Raw genomic sequence first — 20250 nt, forward strand, 5'->3', positions numbered from 1 at the left:
GGCAGTGATTAATTAGGCCGTCGCATTTCTAACTACGTCCTTTTGTGCTAAATAAATAATAAATGTCTGATTAGTCTAAGATCAATAGCATAATTACACCCAATGTACTACACAGGATGTGGTTTCGGATACAGCCAATAAATAATTTCTGATGGCCGCTCAGGTTGTGCAGTGGTAAAAACACACGCTGGAACCAGAGCTGGGATCTCGAATACATCGTATCGAGTCTCAGCTCTGCCTGCCGGCTAGGCTGAGCGGCCACATGAACAACGATTGGCCTGTTGTTCAGATATGGGTGGGACTAAGCCGGATAGGGTCTCTCTCTCTCATGACTGGTGCAATTACGACCTCTGCTGGCTGATTGATGGCGCCTGCACAGAGATGAGAAAAGAGTGCTCTCAGGGTGTGTGTGTCTCCGTACACAGTGCTGAGCTGCACTGCACTCGTCAAAGTGTAGGTGATAAGATGCATACGGCATGCTGCCCACGTGTCGGAGGGGGCGTGGGTTAGCTTCGTTCTCCTCAATCAGAGCAGGGATCGGCATTGGTGGAGAGGAAGCATTTCGTATCCATTACAAGGTTCTTCTCATTACATATAAAGCTCTACATGACAAGACTCTTCACTACCTGGTTGAGCTTCTCCATCATTTTTTCCATCTCCTACCTTACGATCACAAACCTTAGGCCTTTTTGTTGTTTCAGTATTTCAGCTAACCATCATGGGTGGCTGATTGGCAGGCTGGGGGCACAGCTGATGGTGGTAGATTTCCTTTTCCCGGCCAGCACCAGGCGGCGGGGGTATGTAGCCGGCGGGGTGTGGTTAACAACTTGGTGTTGTCCTGGATAACCAGCTGTCTTTCTCTACTCATGCAGCCAATGTGTCATGTATTGATGGTGCCTGCACAGAGATGAGAAAAGAGTGCTCTCAGGGTGTGTCTCTCCGTACACAGTGCTGAGCTGCACTGCACTCGTCAAAGTGTAGGCGATAATATGCATACGGCATGCTGCCCACGTGTCGGAGGGGGCGCGTGGGTTAGCTTCGTTCTCCTCAATCAGAGCAGGGATCGGCATTGGTGGAGAGGAAGCAAAATGCATAAATAAAATAAAAAATAGATAAATAAATAAATCATTTCTGATTAGCTGCATGTGTTGACCATGTCCAACTATCATAATCAAGATTACATGACTATAAAATTTCCAGATAATATGGCAGTTATGTCTGATTAGAGTAGTTGTTCCCTACTTTCCCTTTACTTTTTTTCTACAGTGCCCCCCTTTTCACTGCCGTTTAGCTTTCTTTTTAGGAGGCAGAGATTGATTTTGGTCCCTCCTTCTGGTGAAGCCCCATCTTATATATCTAAACTTATCCACCCCTATTATACCTTTTAACTGTCCTACATTCTCAAACGAGGTCCAATGTGGCAGGGCTTTCTCTGTGGCCGCTCCGAAGTTATGGAACAGCTTGCCACTTTTTATTAGGGCGTCCCCCACAACTGATCAATTTTCTCAGGCTTTCGGGTTGTGGCATAGCTTTTTCTGTGCCAACTGTTTTATTAATAATGAAATTTATTTTGCTTTATGTCCTTTATTTTATTTTATTTTATGTCATTGATTTGTTTTATCATTGTTCTGATTATATTGTATAGCACCTTGGACGACACTTGAGGTCTTTGAAGGCGCTTTATAAATAAACCTGACCTGACTTTTGTAGATTTATGTAGGAATATTTTAGCCCCCAACTCCAACGCATCTGCATCCATACAAAACTGCTACAAAATACAACCATCAGGCATAACATTAAAACCACCTCCTTGTTTCTACACTCAATGTCCATTTTATCAGCTCCACTTACCATATAGAAGCACTTTATAGTTCTACAATTACTGACTGTAGTCCATCTGTTTTTCTACATACTTTTTAGCCTGCTTTCAATCTGTTCTTCAATGGTCAGGACCCCCACAGGACCACTACAGAGCAGGTATTATTTAGGCGGTGGATCATTCTCTGGTGTGTTAGTGTGTGTTGTACTTGTATGAGTGGATCAGACACAGCAGCACAGATGGAGTTTTTAAACACCTCACTGTCACTGCTGGACTGAGATTAGTCCACCAACCAACAGTGGCCCGTGAGCAGCGTCCTGTGAGCACTGATGAAGGTCTACAAGTTGACCAACTCAAACAGCAGCAATAGATGAGCGATCGTCTCTGACTTTACATCTACAAGGTGAACCAACTGGGTAGGTGTTTAATAGAGTGGACAGTGAGTGGACACGGTATTTAAAAACTCCAGCAGCGCTGCTGTTTCTGATCCACTCATACCAGCACAACACACTACACGCTAACACACAACCACCATGTCAGTGTCTGCAGTGCTGAAAATTATCCACACCCAAATAATACCTGTTCTGTGGTGGTCCTGTGGGGGTCCTGACCATTGAAGAACAGGGTGAAAGCAGGCTAAAAAGTTATGTAGAAAAACAGATGGACTACAGTCAGTAATTGTAGAACTACAAAGTGCTTCTATATGGTAAGTGGAGCTGATAAAATGGACAGTGTGTGTAGAAACAAGGAGGTGGTTTTAATGTTATGGCAGTGCTGTTTGCAGATCGTTAAAAAAAAATGTACTGTATATGCTAATGGTTCATAGCGTTAGTCATGATGAAATAAAAAGCATTAGGATTTGTCCTGGAGCTCAGTGGTGCTTTGTTACCCACTGGAAAGAATGCAAGTGCAAGTGCTGTGCTCTGAAAACCTGAGAGAAATGCGTCAAACGGTAAGTCTATTTCGGAAAATATGATTTTTGAAGATTTTGGTGTTTGCTCACATTATAGATGTTCTGTTTGTAATAATGATTAAACATTATAATGATTAGCATAGCTAAGTTTACAAAAGTGAATAAAAAAGATGTGTCTATATAATACAATATTAAGCTAATATTAAAGTTTAAAGAGAGGACTACCCAGTAGTGCTGAACAAGCTGAGCCTGTCCTACCCATCTATCACCCAGGATAAAACAGTCCCCAGCCACCCGATGCATCTAACACAAAGCACTGAAGCACAAAAGAGGAAATTAAATGAAGGAAGTGAAGTCTAGAGCCCCTTTTATTTTACAAAGGCCTCTTGGCACTGATGTCCACTGGACCTGATCTGATCTTTTTTTTATTTGTGAGATCAGTCAGCTAGCCTGGAAGGTCTGAATTTTTCAATACAAATCAGAGGTAAATTTAACTTCTCCCATTTAAAAGATCAGATTTTAATCTAAATCCTGTACATAAACGTTCTGTACATTTTTGGAACGGCAATTGTTTTAATAACCACAGGATGTCGCTAAAGTGCAACTTCACTTTGAGATTCCATGCACAAATGTGTGGTAGTCAAGATGTAGCTCTTAAATTTGAAATACTGCACTTTAAGACGTTATATTCTTAGATTATTTTGTATTATTTTACATATTAGGCTTGTTTATGTTCCTAGTCTGCATAGCATTATGGAATACACCTTGGACAGACAACCTTGCCTATTCATTGCAGAACTACAATCACTCATTTATTCAGTGGCGTAACTAGGAGCTCATGGGCCCCAATGCAAAAAAAGGTTTTTGGGCCCCCTCAACAAATTTCATATATATATATATATATACAGGGGTTGGACAAAATAACTGAAACACCTGGTTTGAGACCACAATAATTTATTAGTATGGTGTAGGGCCTCCTTTTGCGGCCAATACAGCGTCAATTCGTCTTGGAAATGACATATACAAGTCCTGCACAGTGGTCAGAGGGATTTTAAGCCATTCTTCTTGCAGGATAGTGGCCAGGTCACTACGTGATGCTGGTGGAGGAAAACGTTTCCTGATTCGCTTCTCCAAAACACCGCAAAGTGGCTCAATAATATTTAGATCTGGTGACTGTGCAGGCCATGGGAGATGTTCAACTTCACTTTCATGTTCATCAAACCAATCTTTCACCAGTCTTGCTGTGTGTATTGGTGCATTGTCATCCTGATACACGGCACCGCCATTGGATGCACATGGTCCTCCAGAATGGTTCGGTAGTCCTTGGCAGTGACGCGCCCATCTAGCACAAGTATTGGGCCAAGGGAATGCCATGATATGGCAGCCCAAACCATCACTAATCCACCCCCATGCTTCACTCTGGGCATGCAACAGTCTGGGTGGTACGCTTCTTTGGGGCTTCTCCACACCGTAACTCCCGGATGTGGGGAAAACAGTAAAGGTGGACTCATCAGAGAACAATACATGTTTCACATTGTCCACAGCCCAAGATTTGCGCTCCTTGCACCATTGAAACCGACGTTTGGCATTGGCACGAGTGACCAAAGGTTTGGCTATAGCAGCCCGGCCGTGTATATTGATCCTGTGGAGCTCCCGACGGACAGTTCTGGTGGAAACAGGAGAGTTGAGGTGCACATTTAATTCTGCCGTGATTTGGGCAGCCGTGGTTTTATGTTTTTTGGATACAATCCGGGTTAGCACCCGAACATCCCTTTCAGACAGCTTCCTCTTGCGTCCACAGTTAATGCTGTTGGATGTGGTTTGTCCTTCTTGGTGGTATGCTGACATTACCCTGGATACCGTGGCTCTTGATACATCACAAAGACTTGCTGTCTTGGTCACAGATGCGCCAGCAAGACGTGCACCAACAATTTGTCCTCTTTTGAACTCTGGTATGTCACCCATAATGTTGTGTGCATTGCAATATTTTGAGCAAAACTGTGCTCTTACCCTGCTAATTGAACCTTCACACTCTGCTCTTACTGGTGCAATGTGCAATTAATGAAGATTGGCCACCAGACTGGTCCAATTTAACCATGAAACCTCCCACACTAAAATGACAGGTGTTTCAGTTATTTTGTCCAACCCCTGTATATACAGTGTATCACAAAAGTGAGTACACCCCTCACATTTCTGCAGATATTTAAGTATATCTTTTCATGGAACAACACTGACAAAATGACACTTTGACACAATGAAAAGTAGTCTGTGTGCAGCTTATATAACAGTGTAAATTTATTCTTCCCTCAAAATAACTCAATATACAGCCATTAATGTCTGAACCACCGGCAACAAAAGTGAGTACACCCCTAAGAGACTACACCCCTAAATGTCCAAATTGGGCACTGCTTGTCATTTTCCCTCCAAAATGTCATGTGATTTGTTAGTGTTACTAGGTCTCAGGTGTGCATAGGGAGCAGGTGTGTTCAATTTAGTAGTACAGCTCTCACACTCTCTCATACTGGTCACTGAAAGTTCCAACATGGCACCTCATGGCAAAGAACTCCCTGAGGATCTTAAAAGACGAATTGTTGCGCTACATGAAGATGGCCAAGGCTACAAGAAGATTGCCAACATCCTGAAACTGAGCTGCAGCACAGTGGCCAAGATCATCCAGCGTTTTAAAAGAGCAGGGTCCACTCAGAACAGACCTCGCGTTGGTCGTCCAAAGAAGCTGAGTGCACGTGCTCAGCGTCACATCCAACTGCTGTCTTTGAAAGATAGGCGCAGGAGTGCTGTCAGCATTGCTGCAGATATTGAAAAGGTGGGGGGTCAGCCTGTCAGTGCTGAGACGATACGCCGCACACTACATCAAATTGGTCTGCATGGCTGTCACCCCAGAAGGAAGCCTCTTCTGAAGTCTCTACACAAGAAAGCCCGCAAACAGTTTGCTGAAGACATGTCAACAAAGGACATGGATTACTGGAACCATGTCCTATGGTCTGATGAGACCAAGATTAATTTGTTTGGTTCAGATGGTCTCAAGCATGTGTGGCGGCAATCAGGTGAGGAGTACAAAGATAAGTGTGTCATGCCTACAGTCAAGCATGGTGGTGGGAATGCCATGGTCTGGGGCTGCATGAGTGCAGCAGGTGTTGAGGAGTTACATTTCATTGAGGGACACATGAACTCCAATATGTACTGTGAAATACTGAAGCAGAGCATGATCCCCTCCCTCCGGAAACTGGGTCGCAGGGCAGTGTTCCAGCATGATAATGACCCCAAACACACCTCTAAGACGACCACTGCTTTATTGAAGAGGCTGAGGGTAAAGGTGATGGACTGGCCAAGCATGTCTCCAGACCTAAACCCAATAGAACATCTTTGGGGCATCCTCAAGCGGAAGGTGGAGGAGCGCAAAGTCTCGAATATCCGCCAGCTCCGTGATGTCGTCATGGAGGAGTGGAAAAGCATTCCAGTGGCAACCTGTGAAGCTCTGGTAAACTCCATGCCCAGGAAAGTTAAGGCAGTTCTGGGAAATAATGGTGGGCACACAAAATATTGACACTTCAGGAACTTTCACTAAGGGGTGTACTCACTTTTGTTGCCGGTGGTTTAGACATTAATGGCTGTATATTGAGTTATTTTGAGGGAAGAATAAATTTACACTGTTATATAAGCTGCACACAGACTACTTTTCATTGTGTCAAAGTGTCATTTTGTCAGTGTTGTCCCATGAAAAGATATACTTAAATATCTGCAGAAATGTGAGGGGTGTACTCACTTTTGTGATACACTGTATATATATATACAGTGTATCACAAAAGTGAGTACACCCCTCACATTTCTGCAAATATTTCATTATATCTTTTCATGGGACAACACTATAGACATGAAACTTGGATATAACTTAGAGTAGTCAGTGTACAGCTTGTATAGCAGTGTAGATTTACTGTCTTCTGAAAATAACTCAACACACAGCCATTAATGTCTCAATGGCTGGCAACATAAGTGAGTACACCCCACAGTGAACATGTCCAAATTGTGCCCAAATGTGTCGTTGTCCCTCCCTGGTGTCATGTGTCAAGGTCCCAGGTGTAAATGGGGAGCAGGGCTGTTAAATTTGGTGTTCTCTCATACTGGCCACTGGATATTCAACATGGCACCTCATGGCAAAGAACTCTCTGAGGATGTGAGAAATAGAATTGTTGCTCTCCACAAAGATGGCCTGGGCTATAAGAAGATTGCTAACACCCTGAAACTGAGCTACAGCATGGTGGCCAAGGTCATACAGCGGTTTTCCAGGACAGGTTCCACTCGGAACAGGCTTCGCCAGGGTCGACCAAAGAAGTTGAGTCCACGTGTTCGGCGTCATATCCAGAGGTTGGCTTTAAAAAATAGACACGAGTGCTGCCAGCATTGCTGCAGAGGTTGAAGACGTGGGAGGTCAGCCTGTCAGTGCTCAGACCATACGCCGCACACTGCATCAACTCGGTCTGCATGGTCGTCATCCCAGAAGGAAGCTGACGCACAAGAAAGCCAGCAAACAGTTTGCTGAAGACAAGCAGTCCAAGAACATGGATTACTGGAATGCCCTGTGGTCTGACGAGACCAAGATAAACTTGTTTGGCTCAGATGGTGTCCAGCATGTGTGGCGGCGCCCAGGTGAGAAGTACCAAGACAACTGTATCTTGCCTACAGTCAAGCATGGTGGTGGTAGCATCATGGTCTTGGGCTGCATGAGTGTTGCTGGCACTGGGGAGCTGCAGTTCATTGAGGGAAACATGAATTCCAACATGTACTGTGACATTCTGAAACAGAGCATGATCCCCTCCCTTCGAAAACTGGGCCTCATGGCAGTTTTCCAACAGGATAACGAGCCCAAACACAACCTCCAAGATGACAACTGCCTTGCTGAGGAAGCTGAAGGTAAAGGTGATGGACTAAACCCAATTGAGCACCTGTGGCGCATCCTCAAGTGGAAGGTGGAGGAGTTCAAGGTGTCTAACATCCACCAGCTCCATGATGTCATCATGGAGGAGTGGAAGAGGATTCCAGTAGCAACCTGTGCAGCTCTGGTGAATTCCATGCCCAGGAGGGTTAAGGCAGTGCTGGATAATAATGGTGGTCACACAAAATATTGACACTTTGGGCACAATTTGGACATGTTCACTGTGGGGTGTACTCACTTATGTTGCCAGCCATTTAGACATTAATGGCTGTGTGTTGAGTTATTTTCAGAAGACAGTAAATCTACACTGCTATACAAGCTGTACACTGACTACTCTAAGTTATATCCAAGTTTTATTTCTATAGTGTTGTCCCATGAAAAGATATAATAAAATATTTGCAGAAATGTGAGGGGTGTACTCACTTTTGTGATACACTGTATATATATATATATGAAATTTGTTGAGGGGGCCCAAAAACCTTTTTTTGCATTGTGGCCCATGAGCGCCTAGTTATGCCACTGAATAAATGAGTGATTGTAGTTCTGCAATGAATAGGCAAGGTTGTCTGTCCAAGGTGTATTCCATAATGCTATGCAGACTAGGAACATAAACAAGCCTAATATGTAAAATAATACAAAATAATCTAAGAATATAACGTCTTAAAGTTATATATATATATATATATATATATACAGTGGGGGAAATAAGTATTTGATCCCCTGCTGATTTTGCAAGTTTACCCTCCAGCGCTGCTGTGTCTGATCCACTCATACCAGCACAACACACACTAACACACCACCACCATGTCAGTGTCACTGCAGTGCTGAGAATCATCCACTACCTTAATAATACCTGCTCTGTGGTGGTCCTGTGGTGGTCATGTGGGGGTCCTGACCATTGAAGAATAGCAGGTTAAAAAGATATGTAGAGAAACAGATGGACTACAGTTAGTAATTGTAGAACTACAAAGTGCTTGTATATGGTAAGTGGAGCTGATAAAATGGACAGTGAGTGTAGAAACAAGAAGGTTTTAATGTTATGGCTGATCAGTGTGTATATGCTTAATGTGCACCTAATGTTGTTAAACAAAGTTAGTGCACTCATATAAATATACATGTACACATGACAATATATTTATATACATATATGTGTGTGTGTGTATTTATATTCAACTACACTGTATGTTGTTTAATGCATTCACATACACACACACACACACAAACACACACACACACACATATACAGTATCAGCCCCGGTTCTGGACTGCTTTGCTTGGGGGGGGCAGTAAAACCTAATGAGGGGGCATGTTGATAGTCATGTTTTTGAAGCCAGAAATATATTCAAGGCTTGATTTGTGCATGAATGACAGCCAAGCTATTGATACTGGCTTAAAGTGATGTATGAGGTAAAGAAATAAAAATGCATGTTTTCGAACTTAAACTTAAAACCCAATGATTAAAAAATACATGTTGATTATGTAAATGGAGAAAAAAGATTATCTAATTGTATTTCATTTTAATACACCCCCTTAATTAAATTGCCATTACTAATAGAACAACTCTATTTCTTGAAAGGCTTTAATACAAATTTAAGTCAAAGCTGACAAATGTACCTACACACAGACTGAGAATATTCAAACGTGGAAATAGGAATGAGTGAGAATATTTATATTATTGGGAAATTAAAATATAAAGAAAACAAAAGAATACTAATTCTGTAAAAAAAAAGTGTTTACCAGTATACCTGCCTCTCGCTCACACTAACAGAACATATACTGCCGAACTGAACTGTTTGGGGCAGTCTGCCGATTTTTATATGACTCAAAGAGCCAATCAGGAATAAGCAAGGAAATATCTTCACACTGTAAAACAAAATGCATTTTTGTGATTGGTTCAGAGATAATTTTAAAAATAGCCGTTGCTTGCATTGTGCTTGGGGGGGCAAAGACACAATTTGGGGGGGCAATGCCCCCCTCAGCCCCCCCCTAGCGCCGGCCCTGTACAGTATATATATATATATATATATACAGTGTATCACAAAAGTGAGTACACCCCTCACATTTCTGCAGATATTTAAGTATATCTTTTCATGGGACAACACTGACAAAATGACACTTTGACACAATGAAAAGTAGTCTGTGTGCAGCTTATATAACAGTGTAAATTTATTCTTCCCTCAAAATAACTCAATATACAGCCATTAATGTCTAAACCACCGGCAACAAAAGTGAGTACACCCCTAAGAGACTACACCCCTAAATGTCCAAATTGAGCACTGCTTGTCATTTTCCCTCCAAAATGTCATGTGATTTGTTAGTGTTACTAGGTCTCAGGTGTGCATAGGGAGCAGGTGTGTTCAATTTAGTAGTACAGCTCTCACACTCTCTCATACTGGTCACTGAAAGTTCCAACATGGCACCTCATGGCAAAGAACTCTCTGAGGATCTTAAAAGTCGAATTGTTGTGCTACATGAAGATGGCCAAGGCTACAAGAAGATTGCCAACACCCTGAAACTGAGCTGCAGCACAGTGGCCAAGATCATCCAGCGTTTTAAAAGAGCAGGGTCCACTCAGAACAGACCTCGCGTTGGTCGTCCAAAGAAGCTGAGTGCACGTGCTCAGCGTCACATCCAACTGCTGTCTTTGAAAGATAGGCGCAGGAGTGCTGTCAGCATTGCTGCAGAGATTAAAAAGGTGGGGGGTCAGCCTGTCAGTGCTCAGACCATACGCCGCACACTACATCAAATTGGTCTGCATGGCTGTCACCCCAGAAGGAAGCCTCTTCTGAAGTCTCTACACAAGAAAGCCTGCAAACAGTTTGCTGAAGACATGTCAACAAAGGACATGGATTACTGGAACCATGTCCTATGGTCTGATGAGACCAAGATTAATTTGTTTGGTTCAGATGGTCTCAAGCATGTGTGGCGGCAATCAGGTGAGGAGTACAAAGATAAGTGTGTCATGCCTACAGTCAAGCATGGTGGTGGGAATGCCATGGTCTGGGGCTGCATGAGTGCAGCAGGTGTTGGGGAGTTACATTTCATTGAGGGACACATGAACTCCAATATGTACTGTGAAATACTGAAGCAGAGCATGATCCCCTCCCTCCGGAAACTGGGTCGCAGGGCAGTGTTCCAGCATGATAATGACCCCAAACACACCTCTAAGACGACCACTGCTTTATTGAAGAGGCTGAGGGTAAAGGTGATGGACTGGCCAAGCATGTCTCCAGACCTAAACCCAATAGAACATCTTTGGGGCATCCTCAAGCGGAAGGTGGAGGAGCGCAAAGTCTCGAATATCCGCCAGCTCCGTGATGTCATCATGGAGGAGTGGAAAAGCATTCCAGTGGCAACCTGTGAAGCTCTGGTAAACTCCATGCCCAGGAGAGTTAAGGCAGTTCTGGGAAATAATGGTGGCCACACAAAATATTGACACTTCAGGAACTTTCACTAAGGGGTGTACTCACTTTTGTTGCCGGTGGTTTAGACATTAATGGCTGTATATTGAGTTATTTTGAGGGAAGAATAAATTTACACTGTTATATAAGCTGCACACAGACTACTTTTCATTGTGTCAAAGTGTCATTTTGTCAGTGTTGTCCCATGAAAAGATATACTTAAATATCTGCAGAAATGTGAGGGGTGTACTCACTTTTGTGATACACTGTATATATATATATATATATATATATATATATATATATATATATATATATATATATATTATATATATAAATATAAATATATATATATATATATATATATATATATACAGGGGTTGGACAATGAAACTGAAACACCTGTCATTTTAGTGTGGGAGGTTTCATGGCTAAATTGGACCAGTCTGGTGGCCAATCTTCATTAATTGCACATTGCACCAGTAAGAGCAGAGTGTGAAGGTTCAATTAGCAGGGTAAGAGCACAGTTTTGCTCAAAATATTGCAATGCACACAACATTATGGGTGACATACCAGAGTTCAAAAGAGGACAAATTGTTGGTGCACGTCTTGCTGGCGCATCTGTGACCAAGACAGCAAGTCTTTGTGATGTATCAAGAGCCACGGTATCCAGGGTAATGTCAGCATACCACCAAGAAGGACAAACCACATCCAACAGGATTAACTGTGGACGCAAGAGGAAGCTGTCTGAAAGGGATGTTCGGGTGCTAACCCGGATTGTATCCAAAAAACATAAAACCACGGCTGCCCAAATCACGGCAGAATTAAATGTGCACCTCAACTCTCCTGTTTCCACCAGAACTGTCCGTCGGGAGCTCCACAGGGTTAATATACACGGCCGGGCTGCTATAGCCAAACCTTTGGTCACTCGTGCCGATGCCAAACGTCGGTTTCAATGGTGCAAGGAGCGCAAATCTTGGGCTGTGGACAATGTGAAACATGTATTGTTCTCTGATGAGTCCACCTTTACTGTTTTCCCCACATCCGGGAGAGTTACGGTGTGGAGAAGCCCCAAAGAAGCGTACCACCCAGACTGTTGCATGCCCAGAGTGAAGCATGGGGGTGGATCAGTGATGGTTTGGGCTGCCATATCATGACATTCCCTTGGCCCAATACTTGTGCTAGATGGGCGCGTCACTGCCAAGGACTACCGAACCATTCTGGAGGACCATGTGCATCCAATGGTTCAAACATTGTATCCTGAAGGCGGTGCCGTGTATCAGGATGACAATGCACCAATACAGACAGCAAGACTGGTGAAAGATTTGTTTGATGAACATGAAAGTGAAGTTGAACATCTCCCATGGCCTGCACAGTCACCAGATCTAAATATTATTGAGCCACTTTGGGGTGTTTTGGAGAAGCGAGTCAGGAAACGTTTTCCTCCACCAGCATCACGTAGTGACCTGGCCACTATCCTGTAAGAAGAATGGCTTAAAATCCCTCTGACCACTGTGCAGGACTTGTATATGTCATTTCCAAGACGAATTGACGCTGTATTGGCCGCAAAAGGAGGCCCTACACCATACTAATAAATTATTGTGGTCTAAAACCAGGTGTTTCAGTTTCATTGTTCAACCCCTGTATATATATATATATATTAGGGCTGTCGAAGTTAACGCGATAATAACGCATTAACGCGATTTCAATTTAACGCGATTAAAAATAATAGTGCCGTTAACGCAAATTCTAGTTAATGTTGAGACTTGACTGGTAGAACTACAACGCTCGGTTACATTATGTTAACATTATGTTAAAACAAACGTTTTAATGTCGGACTTGCCACCGTTTTTCATTTGCGGTTTGTTAGCATAATGTAACCGAGCGTTGTAGTGATGCACTTATAAAGAAATAAATACACGCTATATTCACAAGTTGTCGGGAGCAGAACACTTTTATTAACTTATTCTGTTAAGGTACCAAATACCGGAAAGCTGAGTCAAGCACGTTAGTCCATGCACTATGGAAGCCCCAAAGGGTCAAAACACACTCACTTCGTGTAGAAACGGCCATCAAACCATTGTCACAATACAACCACAGAAAAGTCTGATACAATAACTACGCCTTATCCCACCTAAAGCACCGCTGATCTACAATGTTTGCTGATGGAGAAATTCTAAACTACAATCTGACATTTACTGCCTAGTATGTGAGTGAATAAAACTCCCTTACAGTTTTCTCTTGTCCCAGCAGTTTTTAACATCAGTACATTTAGCATAAAATGTGTTCACCATTTTAATTGTAACATTTCACATAAAAATCCTTGTTTTCTATAACATTTACACAGATTTTTTTTAATGCGATTAATCGCGATTAACTATATGAAATTCTGAGATTAATCGCGATTAAAAATTTTAATCGTTTGACAGCCCTAATATATATATATATATATATACTGTATTACATACATATATAATATATACACACATATTTATAAGTGTGTGGTACATATTGTTTAATGCACACACACAGACGTGTGTATGTAAGTGTGTGTGTGTGTGTGTGTGTGTGTGTGTGTGTGTGTGTGTATCTGTACACAACTACACTGTAGCACCTAATGTTGCACTTTGAGTTTACATGCAGCTCACATAAAGATCTGAAACAGAGAGCCACCAGTGATAGTTTAGTGACGAGAACAGCTGAGAAAAAGCTGAACAGGCCTGAGTGCAAATCTTTATTTATTAATGATTATTCAGCCCTGCTTGCAACAGTCTTTTGTTAATACATACATATATTAAAAGTTGTTTATGTTCATTATGTAAAAGTATTAATGTGCAATCCAAATGAAAATCAATATTAAGAGTTGAAAAAACAAAGCCTGTCATTTTTCTGCTTTTAACCTTTACAATAGCCATCCTTGCCCAGAAGTGATGGAGAGCATAACTGGAGGTAGATCCAGAGCGACATGGATCAGTTTTGTACAGGTAAGTAGGTAGATAGATAAGTAGGTAGGTAGGTAGATAGGTAGGTAGATGATAGATAGATAAGTAGGTAGGTAGATGATAGATAGATAGATAGATAGGGAGAGAGATACAGTGTATCACAAAAGTGAGTACACCCCTCACATTTCTGCAGATATTTAAGTATATCTTTTCCTGTGACAACACTGACAAAATGACACTTTGACGCAATGAAAAGTAGTCTGTGTGCAGCTTATATAACAGTGTACATTTATTCTTCCCTCAAAATAACTCAATATACAGCCATTAATGTCTAAACCACCGGCAACAAAAGTGAGTACACCCCTAAGAGACTACACCCCTAAATGTCCAAATTGAGCACTGTTTGTCATTTTCCCTCCAAAATGTCATGTGATTTGTTAGTGTTACTAGGTCTCAGGTGTGCATAGGGAGCAGGTGTGTTCAGTTTAGTAGTACAGCTCTCACACTCTCTCATACTGGTCACTGAAAGTTCCAACATGGCACCTCATGGCAAAGAACTCTCTGAGGATCTTAAAAGACGAATTGTTGAGCTACATGAAGATGGCCAAGGCTACAAGAAGATTGCCAACACCCTGAAACTGAGCTGCAGCACAGTGGCCAAGATCATCCAGCGTTTTAAAAGAGCAGGGTCCACTCAGAACAGACCTCGCGTTGGTCGTCCAAAGAAGCTGAGTGCACGTGCTCAGCGTCACATCCAACTGCTGTCTTTGAAAGATAGGCGCAGGAGTGCTGTCAGCATTGCTGCAGAGATTGAAAAGGTGGGGGGTCAGCCTGTCAGTGCTCAGACCATACGCCGCACACTACATCAAATTGGTCTGCATGGCTGTCACCCCAGAAGAAAGCCTCTTCTGAAGTCTCTACACAAGAAAGCCCGCAAACAGTTTGCTGAAGACATGTCAACAAAGGACATGGATTACTGGAACCATGTCCTATGGTCTGATGAGACCAAGATTAATTTGTTTGGTTCAGATGGTCTCAAGCATGTGTGGCGGCAATCAGGTGAGGAGTACAAAGATAAGTGTGTCATGCATAGAGTCATGCATGGTGGTGGGAATGCCATGGTCTGGGGCTGCATGAGTGCAGCAGGTGTTGGGGAGTTACACTTCATTGAGGGACACATGAACTCCAATATGTACTGTGAAATACTGAAGCAGAGCATGATCCCCTCCCTCCGGAAACTGGGTCGCAGGGCAGTGTTCCAGCATGATAATGACCCCAAACACACCTCTAAGACGACCACTGCTTTATTGAAGAGGCTGAGGGTAAAGGTGATGGACTGGCCAAGCATGTCTCCAGACCTAAACCCAATAGAACATCTTTGGGGCATCCTCAAGCGGAAGGTGGAGGAGCACAAAGTCTCGAATATCCGCCAGCTCCGTGATGTCGTCATGGAAAAGCATTCCAGTGGCAACCTGTGAAGCTCTGGTAAACTCCATGCCCAGGAGAGTTAAGGCAGTTCTGGGAAATAATGGTGGGCACACAAAATATTGACACTTCAGGAACTTTCACTAAGGGGTGTACTCACTTTTGTTGCCGGTGGTTTAGACATTAATGGCTGTATATTGAGTTATTTTGAGGGAAGAATAAATTTACACTGTTATATAAGCTGCACACAGACTACTTTTCATTGTGTCAAAGTGTCATTTTGTCAGTGTTGTCCCATGAAAAGATATACTTAAATATCTGCAGAAATGTGAGGGGTGTACTCACTTTTGTGATACACTGTAGATAGATATCTGGATAGATAGATTAAATAGACAGATAGATAGGTAGATAGATAGATAGTTAGATAGATAGATAGATAGATAGATAGATAGATAGATAGGTAGATAGGTAGATAGATAGATAGATAGATAGATAGGTAGATAGATAGAAAGATAAATAGATAGATAAATAGATAGATTGGTAGTTAGGTAGACAGACAGATAGATAGGTAGGTAGATAGATAGATAGGTAGGAATATAGGTAGGTAGGTAGATAAAAAGGTAGGTAGATAGATATGTCGATAGGTATCTACCTATCGACATATCTATCTACCTACCTTTTTATCTACCTACCTACCTACCTATATTCCTATCTATCTATCTATCTATCTATCTATCTATCTATCTATCTATCTATCTATCTATCTATCTATCTATCTATCTATCTATCTATCTATCTATCTATCTACCTACCTACCTACCTATCTATCTGTCTGTCTGTCTACCTAACTACCAATCTATCTATCTATCTATTTATCTTTCTATCTATCTAAATAGATAGATAGGTTGATAGGTAGGTAGGTAGATAGATAGATAGAGAGGTAGGAATATAGGTAGCTAAATTGATAAGAAGGTAGGTTGATAAATAGATAGATAGGTTGATAGATAGATAGATAGATAGATAGATTAGATAGATAGATAGATAGATAGATAGATATGTATGTAGAAAGATAGGTAGGTAGATAGATAGCTAGATAGATAGATAGGCAGATAGGTAGGTACATCATATGTACATCATATGGATTTCTTGAATAAAAAAAGAATCTTCCAGAAAGCTTCAATTGAAAATGAGGTATAAACGCAATCAAAGGAACAAAGCAATAATTGATGTGCCAACAGTCCTACTAACACGATCAACATCTCTCCATACAGTTAAACAAAAAATAGGTTTCCTTATTGCAGTACATGCATTGATGTATTGATGTGCCTGTCGTAGTTACACACAGAAAAACATTATATAACTGAGCTGAGTCTGTTGAGACATCTAACAAGCTGCTGCAATATGACAGGAGTTAAAATAAGTAATGATATTTAATGTTTGTAGCCATCTCTAATTATTTATTCTTTCTGTGCGGCCCAGTAATAAATGGCGCCCAAACCGGTACTGGTCTGTGGCCTGATGGTTGGGGACCACTGTACTAGATAAATAGATAGATAGATGGATGGATGGATAGAAAGATAGACAGACAGACAGACAAATAGACAGAGAGACAGGCATGCAGGCAGATAGGAAAGTAAATAGATAGATAAATATATACAGTATATAAATATATATATAAATATATATACAGTGAGGAAAATAAGTATTTGATCCCCTGCTGATTTTGTAAGTTTACCCCCTTACAAAGACTTGAACAGTCTATAATTTTTATGGAAGGTTTATTTTAACAGAGAGAGACAGAATATCAACAAAAAATCCAGAAAAGAAACATTAAATAAAAGTTATAAATTAATTTGTATTTAATTAAGGGAAATAAGTATTTGATCCCCTACCAACCAGCAAGAATTCTGACCCCCACAGACCGGTTATGTGCCCATGAGGCACACAAATTAGTCCTGTCCCTGTATAAAAGACACCTGTCACAGAATCAGTTTCTTCCGTTCAAATCTCTCGACCACCATGGGCAAGACCAAAGAGCTATCAAAGGACATCAGGGACAAGATTGTAGAACTGCACAAGGCTGGAATGGGCTACAAGACCATCAGCAAGAAGCTTGGTGAGAAAGAGACCACTGTTGGTGCGATAATTCGAAAATGGAAGAAATACAAGATCACAGTCAATCACCCTCACTCTGGAGCTCCATGCTGGAGCTCACCTGGTGGGGTAAGAATGATTCTGAGAAAGGTGAGGTCAGCCCAGAATTACACGGGAGGAGCTTGTCAATGATCTCAAGGGAGTTGGGAGCAGAGAAATGCTGGATATGACCCCAAGAACACCATCCCCACCGGGCATTTCTCTGCCTCCAAACACGGCGAGTGGAGTTGATGCCAAAAAGCTCAATTTTGGTCTCATCTGACCATATCACATTCTCCCAAGCTTTCTCTGAATCATTCAGGTGTTCATTGGCAAACTTCAGACGGGCCTGTACATGAGCCTTCTTGAGCAAAGGGACTTTGCGGGCACTGCAGGATCTCAATCCATTACGGCGAAGTGTGTTACTAATGGTTTTCTTGGTGACTGTGCTCCCAGCTCCCTTGAGATAATTGACAAGCTCCTCCCGTGTAATTCTGGACTGACCTCACCTTTCTCAGAATCATTCTTACCCCACGAGGTGAGATCTTGCATGGAGCTCCAGAGCGAGGGCGATTGACTGTGATCTTGTATTTCTTCCATTTTCGAATTATCGCACCAACAGTGGTCTCTTTCTCACCAAGCTTCTTGCTGATGGTCTTGTAGCCCATTCCAGCCTTGTGCAGGTCTACAATCTTGTCCCTGACGTCCTTTGATAGCTCTTTGGTCTTGTCCATGGTGGTGGAGAGATTTGAACGGAAGAAACTGATTCTGTTACAGGTGTCTTTTATACAGGGACAGGACTAATTTGTGTGCTTTTTGTGCACATAACCGGTCTGTGGGTGTCAGAATTCTTGCTGGTTGGTAGGGGATCAAATACTTATTTCCCTTAATTAAACACAAATTAATTTATAACTTTTATTTAATGTTTTTTTTCTATATTTTTTGTTGATATTCTGTCTCTCTCTGTTAAAATAAACCTTCCATAAAAATTATAGACTGTTCAAGTCTTTGTAAGGAGGTAAACTTACAAAATCAGCAGGGGCTCAAATACTTATTTTCCTCACTGTATATATCTATCTATCTAAATATGTTCAGCGGGGGAAATAAGTATTGAACACATTAACATTTTTCTCAGGAAATATATTTCTGATGGGGTTATTGACATGAAATTTTTACCGGATGTCGGTAACAACCCAAATATTTCACACATACAAAGAAATCATTACAAATAAATCCATAAATTAAGTTATGTTTAATAAAGTGGAATGACACAGGGAAAAAGTATTGAACACATGAAGAAACGGAGGTGCAAAAAGGGATGGAAAGCCAAAACACCAGCTGAAATCTGTCCTTATTTAGAAAGCAATCCTGCCCCTATCAGTGCAAATTAATATGAGCTGGTTTAGTCCTAATTGTTGGCCTATATTAAAATTTTTTATCACCAAGTTGTCACACAAGAAGCATCTTGTGATGGGTAAAAGCAAAGAGCTCTCTCAAGACCTTCGCAATCTTATTGTTGCAAAACATACTGATGATATTGGTTACAGACATATTCCAGTAGGCACCATTGGAACCATTACTCAGAAGCAGAAAGAACATAAAACAGAAAAAACATCTAATCTTTAAAGTATCTATCTATCTATCTATCTATCTATCTATCTATCTATCTATCTATCTATCTATCTATCTATCTATCTATCTATCTATCTATCTATCTATCTATCTATCTATCTATCTATCTAATCTTTAAAGTATCTATCTATCTATCTATCTATCTATCTATCTATCTATCTATCTATCTATCTATCTATCTATCTATCTATCTATCTATCTATCTATCTATCTATCTAATCTTTAAAGTATCTATCTATCTATCTATCTATCTATCTATCTATCTATCTATCTATCTATCTATCTATCTATCTATCTATCTAATCTTTAAAGTATCTACCTACCTACCTACCTACCTACCTACCTACCTACCTACCTACCTACCTACCTACCTACCTACCTACCTACCTACCTACCTACCTACCTACCTACCTACCTACCTACCTACCTACCTACCTACCTACCTACCTACCTACCTACCTACCTACCTACCTACCTACCTACCTACCTACCTACCTACCTACCTACCTACCTACCTACCTACCTACCTACCTACAGTGTATCACAAAAGTGAGTACACCCCTCACATTTCTGCAGATATTTAAGTATATCTTTTCATGGGACAACACTGACAAAATGACACTTTGACACAATGAAAAGTAGTCTGTGTGCAGCTTATATAACAGTGTAAATTTATTCTTCCCTCAAAATAACTCAATATACAGCCATTAATGTCTAAACCACCGGCAACAAAAGTGAGTACACCCCTAAGAGACTACACCCCTAAATGTCCAAATTGAGCACTGCTTGTCATTTTCCCTCCAAAATGTCATGTGATTTGTTAGTGTTACTAGGTCTCAGGTGTGCATAGGGAGCAGGTGTGTTCAATTTAGTAGTACAGCTCTCACACTCTCTCATACTGGTCACTGAAAGTTCCAACATGGCACCTCATGGCAAAGAACTCTCTGAGGATCTTAAAAGACGAATTGTTGTGCTACATGAAGATGGCCAAGGCTACAAGAAGATTGCCAACACCCTGAAACTGAGCTGCAGCA

The sequence above is a fragment of the Trichomycterus rosablanca genome, chromosome 2 (genome assembly GCF_030014385.1).
Source record: "Trichomycterus rosablanca isolate fTriRos1 chromosome 2, fTriRos1.hap1, whole genome shotgun sequence".
Classification (NCBI taxonomy): Eukaryota; Metazoa; Chordata; class Actinopteri; order Siluriformes; family Trichomycteridae; genus Trichomycterus; species Trichomycterus rosablanca.